The following is an 18870-nucleotide window of genomic DNA, read 5'->3' as shown; positions in this document are numbered from 1 at the left end:
TTTCTTAGTTTAGAAACAAAATCCACTGCCCTGTCTTCCTTTCTTTCTCCTGTTTCATCTAGTCTCCTTCTTCTTCTTCTTCTTCTTCTTCTTCTTCTTCTTCTTCTTCTTCTTCTTCTTCTTCTTCTTCTTCTTTCTTCTTCTTCTTCTTCTTCTTCTTCTTCTTCTTCTTCTTCTTCTTCTTCTTCTTCTTCTTCTTTCTTCTTCTTCTTTCTTCTTCTTCTTCAGCTTTGTGACTTTTGCTTGGTTCTTTCTTATATTTTCTATCTCTTTGTTGAAATTCTCACTTTGTTCATCCTAGATTGGTGAGCATCTATATGATCATTACTTTGAACTCTATTATCAAGTAATTTACTTATCTGTTTCATCATTTTTTTCCCTGGGCTTTCATCTTGTTCTTTCATTTGGAACATATTCCCCTCTTTCCTCATTTTGTTTGTTTGCTTCTATTTATTAAGCTAAACAGCCACCTCTCCCAGTCATGAAAAAATGTCACAAAATGACTGGGGGTGTGTTTCAGTCTGCTGTCTGTGCAGTGCTCTGGGATTCGTAGCCTGCCAAGAACTATCTCTCCAATTGTTTTAGCATTGCAGGGTCCAGAAATACAAGCCCCCTGGTCACCAGAACTAGGCATTCAAGGGACATTACCTATGTGGTCTGTGTATACCCACCAGATGTGTGGGGTTACTGGGGAGTACCAGATTGGGGGACGTTTTACCCAATTTTAGCAGGGTGGGGCTGCAGAAGAGCTCAAGGTTGGAGTGAGGGGTATAGAGGTAAAAGGAGAGTGCAAAAATGGCAATTGCCAGTGCCTCCATCCTCAGAAAGAGTTCCAACAGACACTTGTTCCTGTGGCAGACACTTTAGGATAAACCAATGAATATTTTTCACATGTAGTCTAAGTACTTTTCAACTTGCTGTTATTTTTAAAAGAAAATTTTAATTCCACTATAGTTAACATGCACCGTTATGTTAGTTTTGCCTGTACAATATATTGATTCAATAATTTTATACATTACTCAGTGTTCATCATGATAAGTGTACTGTTAATCCCCTTCATCTATTTCACCAATCCTCCTACCCACCTCCCCTCTGATAACCATAAGTTCTCTATAGTTAAGAGTCAGTTTTTTTGGTTTATCTCTTTTTTATTGTTCAAGTGAAATCATATGGTATTTGTCTTTCCCTGACAAATTATTTCACTTAGCATTATACTCTAGATCTTTCCATATTGTTCCAAATGGCAACATTTCATTCATCTTTATGGCTAATATTCCATTGTATAGATGTACCACATCTTCTTTATCCATCTATCTATCAATGGATACTTGCATTGCTTTCAGAATTTAGCTATTGTAAATAATGCTGCAATGAACATAGCAGTGCATATATCTATTTGAATTAGTGTTTTGTTTGCTTTGGGTAAATACCTAGTAGTGGAATTACTGGATCATATGGTAGTTCTACTTTTAATTTTTTGAGGAACTTCCATACTGTTTTCCACAGGGGCTGCACTAGTTTACATTCCCACCAACAAATCACAAGTATTCCTTTTTCTCCACATCCTCACCAACATTTGTTGTTTCTTGTGTTTTTGATTTTAGCCTTTTGACATCTGAGGTAATATCTCCTTGTAGTTAGTTTTGATTTGCATTTTCCTGATGATGGGTGATGTTGACCATCTTTTCATGTGTCTGTTGGCCCTCTGAATCTCTTCTTTAGAGAAATATCTGTTCATGTCTTCTGATCATTTTTTAATTGGATTTTTATTCTTTTTAAAATTTAAATTCAATTAGCCAACATATAGAACATTGTTAGTTTCAGATATAAAGTTCAGTAATTCATCAGTTGCATATAACACACAGTACTCATCATATTATGTGCCCTCCTTAATGCTCATCACCCAGTCACCCTATTCCCCCACCCACTTATCCTCCAGCAACCCTCAGTTTCTTTCTCATAGTTAAGAGTTTCTCTGATTTTTTCCCAGTTTTCCCTCCCGTCCCTTGTGATTCTCTGCTCTGTTTCTTATATTCCTCATATGAGTGATATCATAAGATAATTGTCTTTCTCTGACTGACTTATTTCGCTCAGTCTAGTAACCTCCAGCTCCATCCATGTCAATGTAAATGGTAAGATTTCATCCTTTCTGATGGCTGAGTAATATCCTATTATATATCTACATCTCTATCTATCTATATAGTCACTTAATTGGATTATTTTTGTTTGGTTGTGGTTTTGGTTTTCTTGGTGTTGAATTGTATAAGTTCTTTGTATATTTTGGATACTAACTCTTTATCAGATATGTCATTTGCAAATATCTTCTCCCATTCTGTAGGTTTTCTTTTAGTTTTGTTGATTGTTTCTATTGCTGTGCAAAAGCCTTTTGTTTTAATGTAGTCCCAGTAGTTTACTTTTGCTTTTGATTCCCTTGCTCAGGAGACATACCTAGAAAAATGTTGCTACAGTCAATGTCAAAGAAATTACTGCCTGTCCTCTTTTCCAGGATTTTTGTTGTTGGAGGTCTCACATTTAGATCCTTGATCCATTTTGAGTTTATTTTTGTTTTTGATGTAAGAAAGTAGTCCAGTTTCATTCTTTTGCAAGTAGCTGTCCATGGTTCCCAACACCATTTGTTGACGAAACGGTCTTTCTTATTGCATATTCTTGCCTCCTCTGTCAAAGATTAATTGACCATATATATGTGGGTTTATTTCTGGGGTTGCTATCCTGTTCCATTGATCTATGTGTCTATTTTTGTGCCAGTACAAAAATTTGATTATTACAACTCTGTAATGCATCTTGAAATATGGGACTGTGATACTTCCAGTTTTGTTCTGTTTCAAGATTGCTCTATTTGAGGTCTTTTGTAGTTCCATACAAATTTTAGGATTATTTGTTCTAATTCTGCGAAAAATGCTGTTGGTATTTTGATAGAGACTGCATTGGATCTGTAGATTGCTTAGGGTAGTATGGACATTTTAACAATATTTGTCCTTCCAATCAATAAGCATAGAATATCTTTCCATTTCTTTGTGTCATCTTCAATTTCTTTCATTAATGTTTCATAGTTTCTAGAGTATAGGTCATTCACCTCCTTAGTTAAGTTTATTCCTATGTATTTTATTATTTTTGGTCCAATTGTAAATGAGATTGCTTTCCTAATTTCACTGTTACTTCATTATTAGTATATAGAAATGCAACAATTTTCTGTGTAGCAATTTTGTATCTTGCAACATTACTGAATTCATTTATCAGTTCTAGTAGTTTTTGGTGGCTATTAGTGTCTTCTATATATGGTATGTCATCTGCAAATAGTGAAAATTTTACTTCTTCCTTAATTATTTGGATGCCTTTTATTTCCTTCTGTGTCTAATTGCTAATGGTTAGCACTCCCAGTACTATGTTGAATAAAAGTGGTTTAAGTGTGAACATCCTTGTCTTATTCTTGATATTAGGAGAAAAGCTCTGTTTTTCACCACATGATTTTAGTTGTGAATTTCATATGTGGCCTTTACTTTGTTGGGTATGTTCTCTCTAAAACTACTTTCTTACATGGATGTTGTACTTTGTCAAATGCTTTTTTTTGCATCTATTGAAATGATCATATGGCTTTTACCCTTTCTCTTGTGTTTTTTTTTTTTTTTTTTACCCTTTCTCTTGTTGATGTGATGTATCATGTTCATTGATTTGCAAATATTGAACTACCCTTGCATCCAAGGAATAAATCCCACTTGATCATGATGAATGAGTTTGTTTAATGTATCATTGGATTTGGTTTGTTAATATTTTGTTGAAGATTTTTACATCTATGCTCATTAAAGATATTGATCTATAGTTCTCTTTTTTTTGTAGTGTCTTTATCCAGTTTTGGTATCAGGATAATGCTGGTCTCCTAGAATGAATTTGGAAACTTTCCTTCCTCTTCTATTTTTTGAAATATTTTGAGAAGAATAAGTATTGACTTTTTCTTAAGTGTTTGGTAGAATTCAGCTGTGAAGCCATTTGATCCTGAACTTTTCTTTGTTGGGAGTTTTTTGATTATTGATTCAATTTCATTGCTGGTAATTGGTCTGTTCAAATCTATTCCTTCCTGATTCAGCTTTGAAAGATTATATGTTTCTAAGGATTTATCCATCTCTTCTAGGTTGTTCAATTTGTTGGCATATAATTTTTCATAATATTCTCTTATAAAACTTTGTTCTTCCATGGTGTTGGTTATTTTTCTTCTTTCATGTCTGATTTTGTTTGAGTCCTCTCTCTCTCTCTCTCTCTCTCTCTCTTTCGATAAGTTTGGTTAAAGATTTATCAATTTTGTTGATTGTTTCAAAGAACCAGCTCCTGATTTTTTAATGTTTTATTTTTTTAGTTTCTATTTCATTTATTCCCGTTTTAATCTTTATTATTTTCTTCCTTCTACTAGCTTTGGGTTTTGTTTGTTTTTCTTTTACTGGCTCCTTTATGTATAAGGTTAGGTTTTTTTTTTTTTTGAGATTTTTCTTGCTTCCTGAGGTAGGCCTGTATTGGTATAAACTTCCCTATTAGAACAACTTTTGTTGTGTCCCCCAAATTTTGGACCATTATGTTTTCATTTTCATTTGCCTCCATGTATTTTTTGATTCCCTCTTTGATATCTTGGTTGACCTATTCATTGTTTAGTAACATGTTATTTGACCTTCATGTATTTATGGCTTTCCTAGATTTTTCCTGGTGGTTCATTTCTAGTTTCATAGCATGTGGTTAGAAAAGATGTATGATATGACTTCTATCTTTTTGAATTTGTTGAGATTCATTTTGTGGCCTAATACATGATCTATTCTAGAGAATGTTCCATATGCATTTGAAAAAAGTATGTATTCTGCTGTTTTGGGTTGGAACATTTGGAATATATCTGTTAGATCCATCTGGTTTAATGTGTCATCGAAGTCATTGTTTCCATGTTGATTTTCTGTTTGGATCGTCCAACCATTGATGTAAGTGGGGTGTTAAAGTCCCCTACTATTATTGTATTACTATCAATGACTTCTTTTATGTTTGTTATTAACTGCTTTACATATTTGGGGGCTCTCATGTTGGGTGTATAAGTATTTACAATTATTATGTCTTCTGGTTGGATTGTCTTCCTTATAATTGTATAGTGTCCTTTGTCTCTTGTTACAATCTTTGTTTTAAAGTCCATTTTGTCTAATATAAGTATTGCTACTCCAGCTTTCTTTCCACTTCCACCTGCATGAAAAATGCTTTTTCATCCCTCTACTTTGAATCTGCATGTGTCTTTAGGTCTGAAATGAGTCTCTTATGAGTAGAGTAGATAGGTCTTTCTTTTTTTATCTATTCCATTACCCTATGTTTTTGATAAAAGTATATAGTCCATTTGTATTCAAAGTAATTATTGATAGGTATGTACTTATTGCCATTTTTTTTCACTTTTTTATGGTTGTTTTTGTGGTTCTTCTCTGTTCCTTTCTTGTTCACTTCTCTCACAGTTTGGTGGTTTTCTTTAGTGAGGTACTTGGATTTCTTTCTCTTTATTTTTGCTTATATATTGCTGGTTTTAAATTCATAGTTGCCATTAGATTTGTATATAATATCTATAATATAATGTAGTAGTCTATATTAAGTTGATAGTCAGTTAAGTTTGAACCCATTCTTTACTTCTTTTCCTCATACATTTTAAGTATATGGTGTCATACTTTATATCCTTTCATTTTCTGAACCTCTTGACTGATTTTTGTAGATATACTTGATTTTACTGCTTTTGTGCTTCCTATTTTTCTGATTCCTACCTATGGTCTTTCTTTTCTACCTAAAGTATCTCTTTTAACATTTCTGGTAGAGCTAGCTTAGTGGTCCTGAATTCCTTTAACTTTTGTTTGTCTGAGAAACTCTTTATCTTTCCTTCTATTCTGAATGATAGCTATGGTGGATAGGGTATTCTTTGCTGCAGATTCTTTCTTCAGCATTTTGAATTTATCATGGCACTATCTCTTGGCCTACAAAGTTTCTGCTGAATAATCAGCTGATAACCTTATGCAGTTTCCTTTGTATGTAACTGTTTTTTTTGTGTTGCTTTAAAATTCTCTCTTTAGCACTACGTTTTGCCATTTTAATTACTATATGTCTTGGTATAGAATTCATTGGGTTGATGTTTTGGGGGCTCTCTGTGCTTTCTGGACCTGGATTTCTTTTTCTTTCCCCAAATTTGGGAATTTTGTAGCTATTATTTCTTTAAATAAAATTTCTTCCTCCTTTTCTCTCTTTTCCTTCTGAGATCCCTATAGTGTAAATGGTATTTGACTTGATGGTCACTGAGTTTCCTAAAGCTATTTTCATTTTTTTATTGTGTTTTTTTCTCTCTCATCTTTGGCTTGATTGTTTTCCATTACTCTGTCCTTCAGTCCACTGATCTATTCTTCTGCTTCCTCTAGGCTACTGTTTATTCCATCTACTGTATTTTTAATTTCTTTTATTAGGGTCTTCATCTCTGACTGGTTCTTTTTAATGTTTTCTATTTCTTTGTTAAGGGTCTCACTGAGGTTCTCCACTCTTCTCAAGTCCACTAAGACTCTTTATGGTCATTACTTTAAGTTCTCTATCAGTCATGTTACTTATCTCCATTTTGTTTAAGTCTCTCACTGTGACTTTGTCCTGTTCTTTCATTTGAGACATATTTCTCTGTCTCTTCATTTGTCTAACTCTCTGTGCCCTTTTCTATGTGTTAGGAAAGTCAGCTATATCTCCTGCTCTTGAAAGTAGTGGCCTTATGAAGAAGAGGTCTTGTAATGCCCTGCAGTGCACTGTCTCCTGTTCACCAGAACCTGTGTCTCCAATATGTGTTGCATGTACCATACTTTTGTGGCTTAGCTGCTTTTGCCTTGAGTCCAATTGTCTGCAATGACTCTCTTTGCCTGTTGTGGGTGGGGTTTGGTTCCTATGTAGTTAGTGGGCCAGTCTGTGGCTGCCTTGGGCTTAGGTTTAGTTATACCAGGCATTTGCTAGTGATGCAGTAGGACCAAACTGCAGGAGAACATGAGGGTCTGGTGCATGGTGCTAACAATGTCCATGCTGATGAGAGGGGACCTGAAGTTGCTAGGGACTGAGTCACACCAGGTTGAAGAAGGCATATCCACAGAAGTGTAGGGGGGAAGGACATGTTGTGTTAGCAATGTTTTTAGTCTGCTGTGGGAGGACACCTGGACCTAGGCCTGGATGGAAGGGATATGTCGTCAGAAGAACACATGAGCAGGATGTGCTTTTAGCAAACTATATAACAAGTTTTGGCACCATGCTGGCTTTAAGTTAAGAAATGGCATCTGTCACTTTCTTTGTTCCTGGAAAGTCCCCCCAAATCTCTGTCCCTCTAGTGCATGCTCTGAGATCAGTAAACAGATAGTCCTGTATAACACAGGCATTTTTAAAACTACTGCTTCTATGCAGTTTGTTGTGCTATCTCTTTAAAGGCAGGGTCTCAGTTTCCTCCCATTCTCCTGGCTCTCCCATTACCCTATTTTTTTTAAAGGTCCAGGTTTTAAGCCCTGCTGATTGCAAGAACTTAGGAATTTCAACACTTCTGGTTTTCAAAGCCAAATGTTGTGGAGATTCATCTTCCCTGTTCTGGCTATCTGGTATGGGAGTCTGTTACTCTTCCCTCTCTGAGACTGAAGTATCCTTCCCTCCTACAGGTAGTTCTGTGGGTCTGTTTACCTCCCTATCATGTCTTTGCACTTTCTACCCTCTTCAGTGTGGCCTCTTCTCTACATTTAGCTATGGAGAATCTGTTATGCCAGACTTTGGGTTGTTTTCTGAGGTGATTGTTATCTAGTTGTATCCATGAAGCTAGGTGAACAAAGGGTCCTTCTACTCCACCATCTTTCCTGGAAGTTCAACTTACTGCTTTGCAGTGGGTCTCAGAATGAGTGGTTCCATGTGCTAACTGTTTTAATAGAGTCTCTCTTATTTATAGCCCTTTGGATCTCCTAGGCATAAGCCCCATTGATTTTCAAAGCCAGACATTTTGAGGACTCATATCTCTATTGTAGGTCTCAAAGGTTTGAGTGGACTGATGGACTTGAATCCCTCACTCCTCAGGAATGTATTTTGTATTTGTGAAACCTCCCCTGTTCATGGGTCACCATGCCAGGAGTGGGGTTTTTGGCAAGATTGCATCTCTGCTTCTTCTACCTTTCTTGAAGTGGCTATCTTATATTTTGTTGTATAGGAACTAGTTATTCAGTTAGTTTTCAGGTCTTTTTCAGAGAGAGATCATTCTATATGTAGCTTGGTGTGTCCATGGGAGCAGGTGAGTTCAAGGTCTTCCTATACTGCTATCTTGGACCACCCTCCCATTTAATGAATTTTCAAACTGCTAAAGAATTTGCATTCTCTGAGGTTTATTGAGTGCAAAAAAGCCAAATAAATAAATGAAATATAGCCTTTGACAGTCCACAAACCTCCAGCAGTTACTATAATTTATAAAATTCTGTAATAAAATCTGTTTTTGTATTCTCCATGAAGAAAGGGTACACCAAGTAAATGAAGATTAGCTGTTTAAAGCAAAGAAAGAAATTACTTTAAGATAATTGAGAAGCAATTAGTCACTATAAATGATAAAGATATCAATAAATCACTTTTTTTGTGGAATCATTAATTAATTGACTTTTTTTTTTTTAAATGTGGAGATGAATAAACTACAGTCTGTCTACTTGAAGCTCTCGCAGTATGGAAAGAATATCAGACTTTTCTTCCAAATAAGGTGTGGATAAAATTATGAGAGTTCAAAGAGAACAATACTAGGTTTTTTGGAGACTAATCTTAATGAGGAAAGCTAGCATTTATAGAATGCTGACTATGTGACAAATCATGGAAAGCCTGGCTCTAGAAAGTTCATCTTTAGAGCTGATGGGACCTTGTCCCAACTTCTCTATAGAGGTTGTTCCACACTGCAGCCTGACAGTAAACTTTAGCTCTCAGTTAAGGAAACAGGAATTCTCCTGTATATTTGTTCAGAAACGAGGTCTTGCCTTCTGATTTCTGATAGAAAGAGGAAGAGAAGTTTAGATTATTCAAACTCTGCTTCTCTGGTTTGTATTCTCAAAGTACCAATGTAGAAATCTACTTTTCCTAGAAATGGATAGGAATAAACTATCAAATTTAAGAAAAGTATTGGTAAGAGACTTTTGAAACTTCACAGGTGTGAAGAACTTGTAATTTAGGATCTTAGCTGCAACAAATAAATACTGGTTTCCTGTTTTGGGCTTCCTCCTCAGGGCACTGAGAAAAATTGTAGATGAGCTTAATCCTTAGGAAACTGTGGAGAATGTAAGAAACACTAGAAGGGGGACTTATGACTTACTGGTAATCCTGTGAGAAACCAGTAATCTGGGCATCAATTCTAGATGAAAGTATGATTTATGAACATATAGAAAAGAAAGCAGGAGGTTCACTAAGTCATGACAAATAAGTTAAAATTGTTTTTCCTTTTTGCAGGAATTATAGTTTGGTAGCTCAAGAGACTGCATTAAATACAGCCTATCCATATTTCAGGATTGCATTTGGCTATCTCGAACTTTTCTTCAACAAAATGAAGAAAGAGGAACAGGACGTCAGTACCAGCAGATGTATTCATAACTTGTCAAGGAAATAATTGAATCCCAAAGAGGACTAATCAATGGATTGCTGTTAACCTTGATATATAGTTCTAGAACCCTACCACATAGATTGTAGGTCCTTGTCCTGGTCAACAACTGACAGTTTAATTTAGTATCTACTATGTAATAGACTGTACCATATGTTAGAATAACATTCACTTACACATGCCAGGAACTGGCATACTTAACATTTTATGAACACATACTCAACACCTTATGATCTTATTTGATTCTCCCGATAACCTGATCAAATAGATTTTATCTCTATTTTGTAGATGAAAAAATGGAAAGTTAAAGAACTTGATTAGCCTAAGGTTCACCACACAGCTACTGAGTGGCCGTGTCCAAATGTAAATCTTGGTCTGTCAATTTTTCTTCACTGCCTTTTAAAAAAAATTAATGATTGGAACAAGAGAATGAATCAATATGCATATAAAATGAATGCAAAAGAGATATTGACGTAGGGATGTGCTTAATGACAGAATTAGTATCCAAAAGAATTTTAATAGGCTGGAGCAAATTTAATCAGAGAACATTTAACAGAGATGCATGTGAGATCCTGAGCTGGGTTCCAAATATCCAGCTGCACAGGGCAATGTGGCTTAGCAGCTGCATAAGCTTAATGTGATTCAACAGTGTGACATAGCTGCCCTAAAAGTGAGTGAAAACGGATGCCACATTTGTACAAATCTAGGATTCCAAACAAAGAGATAGATTATTCTGTTTTATTATGGAGCTTGTGAGTAGTTCTGGGCAGCATACCTTTGAAGGGACATAGACAGACTTAACCAGTCTTGTAAAAAGACTCAGTACCATTTTTCTCTCATTCTTTTTAGAAGTAGTTTTTTAGAGTGCTTACTATGTGTCACGCATTGTGTTAGGTACTCAGGGAATGGCAGTTTATAAAATAGCCCTCTCATAGCTTACATTCTTACTGGAGAGGCAAGAAATAAACAAATTAACAAATGAATGTGTATCATAATGTCATGTCAGTAATACATGCTGGAAGAAAATAAAGCAGTGTAAGGTGATAGAGAATAGGTGGAGGCTTTTTCAGAATAGTTTCTCAGGGAAGTATCTCTGAAGGGCTGGCATCATAAATGGAAGAAGAACATTCCATGCAGAGGGAAAAAGAAAGTACAAAACTCTGAGGTGGGTGTTTGTTTTGTAATTTTTGAAAGGAACCCAAGGAAGCCACTGTGTGATGTTAACAGACAGTGAGGAGAAGCAGGACTTCAGGCTGTCCCAGAGGTCAGGTGAATGAAGCATTTCAGGAAGGACAAAGTGATCCAATACGAGCAACACGAGTAAGATGAGAACAGAGAGCTGATCCTTGGATTTGGCAATGTGGTTCTTTGAGGATTTTGTTGTTCCTTATGAGAATTAGCTGAAGGAGCCTGAAGTCTTCTAGCCTCGGGAAGAAAAATCTTAGAGCAATGTAATTGTGGACCATCTGAATACTTCCTGAAATCAGATCTCTAGGACATGCAAACCTGGAATTTGCATTTTTAGCAGTAAAGGTTCTTTCTTTACCCTAAAAATGGAAAACTGTTGATTTAGGAATTCCTAACTGACTTGACAAATGTACAAAGTTGTTCTGCATTTCCACGGAGTGGCTGATGAACAGAGGCTAAAAGGAGACAGATTTCTGTGACATATGAGATGGAATACTTTAATGCTGGGATCTTAGAGCAGAATGAGTTATTTATGACAGAAAAAAGTTCTCATCAATTGAAGAAAAGTGGATAATCACTTTTTTGGAGGAAATTGTTTGGAGGGATGGGAAGAGTGTTGTACGAAGTAAACTTCTAGCCCTGAGGTTCCATCGTCTGAAATGCAAGCAGCAACCCCCCCCTGCCCTAAATAGTCAGAACACTAGCTCCAACTATCCTTGTCTATGTCTGACTTGACTTTGGAAATGTAGGAAAAAGACATTTCTATTTTGTTGAGTCCCAAGATTTGAGTTGTCAAGTGATCATGGAACAGCATCTATTAGCTGAAGGAAAAGAAGAGAGTTAAGATCTTACTGTACAGTAGCAAAAGAAAGAAATTAGTAATTGAGAAAGCATTGTATCAATGTTTGCATGTTTCCATTATAATATATGAAGAAAATCCTGGATGTCTATTCCCTTTCTGTTATTTGATTTATTATTATTATTTATTAAATTGGGGCAAAAGCACAAAGTCAGGAATAGATATCTTGGGTTTGTTAGCAAATGAGATGTTCCAAATTTTGTGTCACACAATTAGCTTGGTGGGTTTCTTTTCGCTGGCCATAACATTTCCTGTGTGCAGCAGAGGCTGGGCTGTGGACCTCCTCATTTGTTGAAGCATATGCAGTATTGTTGAGCTCACCACACAGCTGTGGGGGGAAAACGTTGCTCACCCTAAGGTTATAACCCCCCTTTTCTAAATTACTGTTTACTGATGTGGGAGAAAAGGACTCCTGGCATAGCTCAATAATTACTCTTGGCACAGTTCAATAATTAATGAAGTGTTAAAAAGACGCTGCTAAAGTTTGTGCATCTGCTATGGAGGGTATGAAAGTACAAGAAACTCGCCTGCATCTCTGAGTCAAAGACACACATGGCCTTCCCTGTCCTCCCAGGAGAGGACCCAGTGGGGAGTGAGTGCAAACGAATGCTTTCATGGAGGAGAGAAGGAGACCCTTACTACCAAGCTGTTGCCACGTTTTTGAGAATAGAGAAGTCCAAAGTGATAGGGCTGTAGTTTCTCAGTTTTTTACTCCCCTGTGATTTATGGGTAGGGTCCTTTAATTTGTGAGAAGAAATTTCTATACTTAAATGACTATTCTTCTTTCTCTATTGGTTATAATAGAGTACTTGTTAAATCAGTAGTTTAAAATAATTTGATGACGGTAATGCAACAGGGACAAATAACTGCTGCCACTAGTGTGGTATTTACCTCCTAAAGTTTTAGGAGGTTGCAAGGCTGGCATCCTGCCTAGTGAATAAGATATCAAGAGTGCTTTTTTAACTGCAAAATTAACAAAGGAAGGAATAAATATTATTTTTCCCTCAAAGGACCCAGTTTGGAAAAAGCCCAAGGATTAACTCTTTGTGCCTTAGTCTGATTTCACAGCGTGTCACCTCTCGCACTTGTCCTCATCAATCACTGCCATAGGACCAGGCCTCAGACAGGCCTCTGGGCTTTCCCAGGAATCCCTGCTGCTTGGCTGGAAAGTCGGGTCCAGGCCCAGGGTTTCTGAAACACAGCTCAGGTACAAGCTGACTCTAGCTTCAGGCCAATTTCTTAGGCAAAGGGTCTTTGGTAATATGTGGAGCAGAAAAAAAAAATGTTGGGAGAATGGGTTGGTGTTTCATTTACCTCTTTCCTCTACCTAGCCCCCACTCCATCTCAAAGTTATTTAAGTTCTAGTTCAGACCAAAAGGAAGACATTTGACAAATTTTGTTTTTTTAACTATACTCTGATTTGGTTGATCATAAGTTGAATATTGTTTTCTTCTTCTTTTTTCCCTCAGAGTTGTGTGTATACATTTCTTTGTGGTCACAATTTCTCCATGTGACAGCTAAGGGGGAGTATAGGGCAAGGAGTAAACCTTGAGGAATTAAGGTGCAGTCTGCCCTATTTTTTCCCCCTTCCTCTTTAATATGAAACTGGTTACAGGCACATTTTTTTAAATCTCTCAGCAGGAATTGCAAAGTTTTCCCGGGTCATCACCTAGCAACAAAACCCAGCAAAACATCCGCGAAGCAGTTTTTGCAATGCAGCCATCACCGACTAGCAGAAGTGACTTGTGGAAGGCTGAATTTGCCATGGAGGGAATTGAATGCTTTCTTCTTTATTCAAGTAGAATGCTGAGATGTGCAGTCTGGATCCTGCTTGGACCAAATTAATGTACATTAAAGAATAAACCATAATGCCCGTTGTGAATAGGGGGTCGGAAGATTCGACAAAATTTGATGATGGGCCAGTTTTTATTGAAACTACTTAAATTGAACTTTTAAAGCAGTTGTTTTAAATAAAGCAATCTGAGACTGATATAACTGTCCCTTTATTAGATAAAATATTCTGAGGACTTTTGGGTAGTGTAAGAAACCTTAAGTCTATTGAGTAATAAGTTCAGAATTCAACAGAAGATTACTTAGCCTCATCCCTGAAAATAATAGTAAAAATCCCCCTTCAGAAGGAGAGGAAATCTGCTTTGTCTGGTTTTGACTTATACTCAGAGTTAGCAGCATGGCATAATGTCTCCTATCATTAAGAAAATATGCTACCCTGGAACTTGGTTATAATATCCATCTGAAGGTCTATGCTGTGGGTCTTTTTCCTTGGAAGAATCTTACAAGATCCTTTTGCTTTGCCATGTAGTTTAGAACCAAAAGATAGAATGCAAACACATCTCTTTTCAATTATCTTTTTTGATGGTAGCATATATGGAGACTCAACTATATCACGTCAATGACCAGGCATCTAGATCTTGATTTTTAATTCTCACATAGGGCCTGCTGTGCTCATACCTCTATTAATAACAGAGGAGTTTCTTTAGCTTAGTACTGTAGGCAGGAAGCAAAAAGATTCATTAAGCATGACTGAGTCCTCCTCGCTCTTCTTTAAGAATTCTAAAAGTTTGCTCCACATGTGTATAGTATGTGCATGAAGGAAACGAAGTGTGTTTTCCTATCAGGCTTCAGCTCTTGATCACTGGTAATGTGGTGGGGAAATTGTGCTCCAGTTTAGATGCTCTTCTATGTGTCCCACGCTTTTGTGACAGCCTGAGATGTCAATTCTGCTCAGTGTCCATTATTGTTAATGACAGAATTGTTCTAAACATTTGCCCCGTCCTTGTACAAAATGCAGTTTTTAAGTACTGAGTCCTCAGATGATTTGTCTAAAAGGCCTTGCTTCCCTCCAGTATGTTCTGTGAAGTGTTGGCTATCTGCTTTATTTATCCATCTTTCTTCAGGCTGAATGCTCTTTGACAACTTTTTCTCAGTCACATTAGTGTCTTCTGCAGCTGTGTAAGCAATATTCTAAATCCTTGCTACTCAAAGTATGGGCCAGTGTATCAACATCATCTGGGGACTTGCCATAAGTATATAATCTCAGGCTCACCACTCCCTCCCTCAAGAACTACTGAATTATAATTTGCATTTTAACAGGTTACCCAAGTAATTCAGATGTACACTGAAGGTTGAAGAACACTGTAGATCTTTCTTGTTCAATAATTTGCTTCCTGTTGGGAGTTCTAGCTGAAAATGAATTGTGCTGTTGGCTTTTCTTCTAAGACATGAAGAACTCCTACTCTCAATGATTCTGAGGAGGAACCATAGGAGCAACAGGGAGACTTGAACAAGATGTAGAGAGTTCCCATACGTTAGCTGGTATTTACAGACAGGACAAGCCAGTGATTCCACATGATTTAGTAGACTATCAGACAGTTTTCTCTACCTTGTACACCTTATTGTTACTCATTTTAGAGAAAATTCTACATTTAGAATTCTACAAAATTCTACATTTTAGAGAAAATTCCATAAGAGAAAAGTCTTATATTGCACTTATTTTTATACATGAGAGTTTTCTTGTAAGATGAAAAACTTCTTGAGGCAGGCAAAGCACTCATATTTATCTCCTTCACATCCCATAGCCCAGGGCTTTTATTATAATAGAAGCTTAACAAATGATGGTTGCATTGAATTGTTAACATTGCCAACAGACGCAATGTGTTTAAAAGAGTTATGACGTCACTTTTTCTAGGAAAAATGAGAAGGAAGTTGATAATGACCTAACATAAAGCGCTGAGGGGATAGTGTGCCTTGGTGACTCTAGGCATTTGAGTTACATTGCAAATGGTGCAGTCTGGTCCAAATTAATCCTTTCTATTACTAAATAGACCAAGTCTTCAAGGTATTTATGAAAGACACTGTAGTTTGGAGTTATCCTTTTGATTTGGGTGTCCAAGGGTTAAATGTCCATCCAAAGTGGTCCTAAAGAAGGAAGAACCCCTAAAAGTGGAGGGGATATTACTTTAATAGTATTCATGAATCTATTAACCCTTCTTTTCAGAGGTGTGAAGAACCAGAATTAGAATCTGGGAGCATGAAAGGGAGTACACGTGGATAAGACCGATATTGGGGAAGACTTTTTATCAGAAGACTGATAAAAAGAATTTTATTTGTGTGGACCATTGAAGACTGTATCGTGCTCTTTTGCATGTTAATTACTAAAAATATGTTGATTGTAGAAAATCTAATTCAATTTACCCAATATATTACACAGATGAGGTGCTGATATTTTGGGAATATGTTTTTTTTTAATATGAAGTTTTACAAAGGGTAACATGACTAGGACTTAATCATGTTGCCCCTCACATCAAGGTTTATGTGATACATTGGTAATTTGAATTGGTAGTGGAAAAAATGGAAATGAGAATCCTGTCATGTACAATATTAGGAAACCATACTGGGGAAAGGAAACTAAGCATAAAGAGTCAACTTAGTTTCACCTCACAGTAAAAGCAAGAGGAGAGATGACATTTAAAGGTTTATACAAATTACTGTGTACATCATCCTAAAAAAATCCCAGATGGTGAGAGGAGAATTTTTATCCTGGCTTCATGGAAGTATATATTTCTTTTAAAGGAAGAGTTATAGTTACAAATAAGTATAGCCAATTAAGAGTAAAAGCTATACTAGTTTCAGAAGCACTTAATTTCATTTATAACTAAAGGCAAATTTGTCACTTAATTAGTAAGTCTGACACAGGTAAAGAGGAAGACAGCTGCTTTTCTAGGCATTTTATGCCTCACTGGTCCCCGGTAACCAGATGGCATTGTTGTTGCTGATGGATGAACCAGAGAAGATGTGGGAGAGAATCCACCCCCCACACCAACTCCTTGAAACAACAAACTTGTATTAGAAATCTCACAAGGAGTAAGCTTTCTTCTGTGTTCACCTAGGTCAGGCTGGGGTGGGGAGAAATGCTGGAGCTGAATGAGTAATTTTGCCCTCTCCTCTTGTGGTTTGTTTGAGAAGACCCATAGTTAGTAGGTAAATGAGTGGCTGCACACACCAGCCTTCTTTTGTTTAGAAAAATTCCCAGTTACAGAATTACTCAATAATGTTGCACCAGTTTTTAAAACCAAAAGAAATCCCATTTATTTGCCTAGCACTTTAAAGTTTTCCACTTGCATTTTCATCCGTTATTTTGTGACTACTCTCAGTAACTTGCAGAGTAAAGCAGGACTGGGATTATTTAAAAAAAATTTATTTATTTATTTATTCATGAGAAACACACACACACAGAGAGGCAGAGACACAGGCAGAGGGAGAAGCAGGCTCCATGCAGGGAGCCTGAGTGGGACTCGATTCCAGGTCTCCAGGATCACACCCTGGGCCGAAGGTGGCGCTAAACTGCTGAGCCACCCGGGCTGCCTAGGTCTGGGATTATTATATGAGAAACTGAGATTCAGAAGTAGAAATTAAGTTGATCAAAGTTTGCAAGGATAAATTACAAACCTAGGACTAAAATCTAGTTTCTAGATTCCCATAGTGCTTCCTCTAATACAAAGATTATACAATAAATAGATGAAATGTTGATCAATCTCATTAGTAATTAGGGAAATAGAAATTAATAATATATCAAAATTTTTATCTTCAATTTGGTAAAAATTAAGAGAATTAGTTTTCATTCTTGGCAAATAAATGTAGAGACATAGTGTTCATATTTGGGTACATAGATGCAGCTTAAAACTTTTATAATTTTTTAACATAGTATTTCTACTTCTAGTAATCCATCCTATAGAAAAAAAATCACATTTCTACATAAAGATAGATATATGTACAATGATGTTGATTGTTAATATCAATAAAAAACTGCAAATAACTTTAAGGTCCCTAAGTTGGGAATTGTTAAATGATTATAGCATATCTATATTATGAAATACAAGATGAAACTATTTTAGAAAGGACAGATGTACACGTACTGATACAGAACATTTTCCTGACATACTGATAAGTAAATGAAGCAAATTACACATGAAGCTTAAAGTTTAATTTATTTAAAAAATTGCATATGTGCATATAAGTGTATAAAATGCAGATGCATAGAATAAAAGGTCTGTGACAGCACAGACCAAACTGAAAATAGTGGTTGCCTATGGTGGGAAGAGTGATATTATGGGGATGGACAGGTAAAGAGGAAATTTATACTTAGTCTAGATTTCTGTATTATTTGACTCTTTGATAAGAATTTCTTTATGTATCATTATAAAATAAAAAATATTTAAAAAGAAAAGTTAACTTCTCCTGGGCTACCTTCATTCCTTGCATCCTGGATTGTGGCCTCTCTCACACTGTCTAATGACTGGAGTCTGGCCTGAGTCTCAGCAGGAGCTCAGCTCCACAGCTCTGACCCAACAGTATCTTTAGGTAGAGAAAGATTCTGGCACCAACCTTTCAGGATTATCTAGATTTTCTATCATTGCATTATGATGGTTCTTTACCAACCTAGATAATAATACCATGCTGATTTTTTAAACTTTCACTAGACCAATGGTTTCAAAACACTTTTGGCCACAAAAGTTATGCTCAGAAGCCCAATGCATGAAAAGACAAAAATGGAGCTCCTTTGGTTGAATTTGAGGGTGGTAAGGACTTTTCCACCTTACCACCTCCCACTAATAAACTCTAAAAAATTGCTTCCAAAAAACACCTATGCCTCCAGAGAGCAGTTTGAAAATCACTGACATTATATTTTATAAAGAAACGGGAGTCCAGTGAAGTGATTCAGCTGAGGTTAAATGCTAAATGTGGAGCCAATCTTTGAATCTAGATATTCTGCACCCAGTTTTATTAACTTTTTCAGGATGATGATTCACCTTTTAGGCAACTCCAATTAGTTTTGGCCGTCCAGACTTTCTCAAAAATAGAGAGCTCAAATAACATCTTTACAACTGTTAGAATAGGGTTTTGTGTGTGTGTGTGTTTGTGCACACCTCTCAAACACCCTTTATGACTAACTCTTAATTACTTCATCTTGAGGAGCTCCACTAAGTAAGGACTACAAAGTGAACTTCACTTGTCTTGTACTATTTTACTTTATGAGATGAAATGGTAAAAATTATTATCATTTTAACTTGTACCATTTTGTAATATCCAGATGGTGCTCATGTTATTCCACATTGAGCTATGATGACTGAGTGCTTAACATTGAGAGCTGTCAGTATGCAAGTCTCCTCGC

General features: G+C 36.4%; 1 long non-coding RNA gene across 1 annotated transcript in view; it reads right to left on the bottom strand.

Moving 5' to 3' along the window:
- LOC112662715 (uncharacterized) overlaps positions 1–18870 on the bottom strand; it is a 630650-nt gene that overhangs the window by 52854 nt on the left and 558926 nt on the right. The gene's annotated exons all lie outside the window — the stretch shown is intronic.

Source organism: Canis lupus, chromosome 34 (assembly GCF_003254725.2).
Source record: "Canis lupus dingo isolate Sandy chromosome 34, ASM325472v2, whole genome shotgun sequence".
Classification (NCBI taxonomy): domain Eukaryota; kingdom Metazoa; phylum Chordata; class Mammalia; order Carnivora; family Canidae; genus Canis; species Canis lupus.
This window is presented reverse-complemented; position numbering and strand designations above follow the sequence as displayed.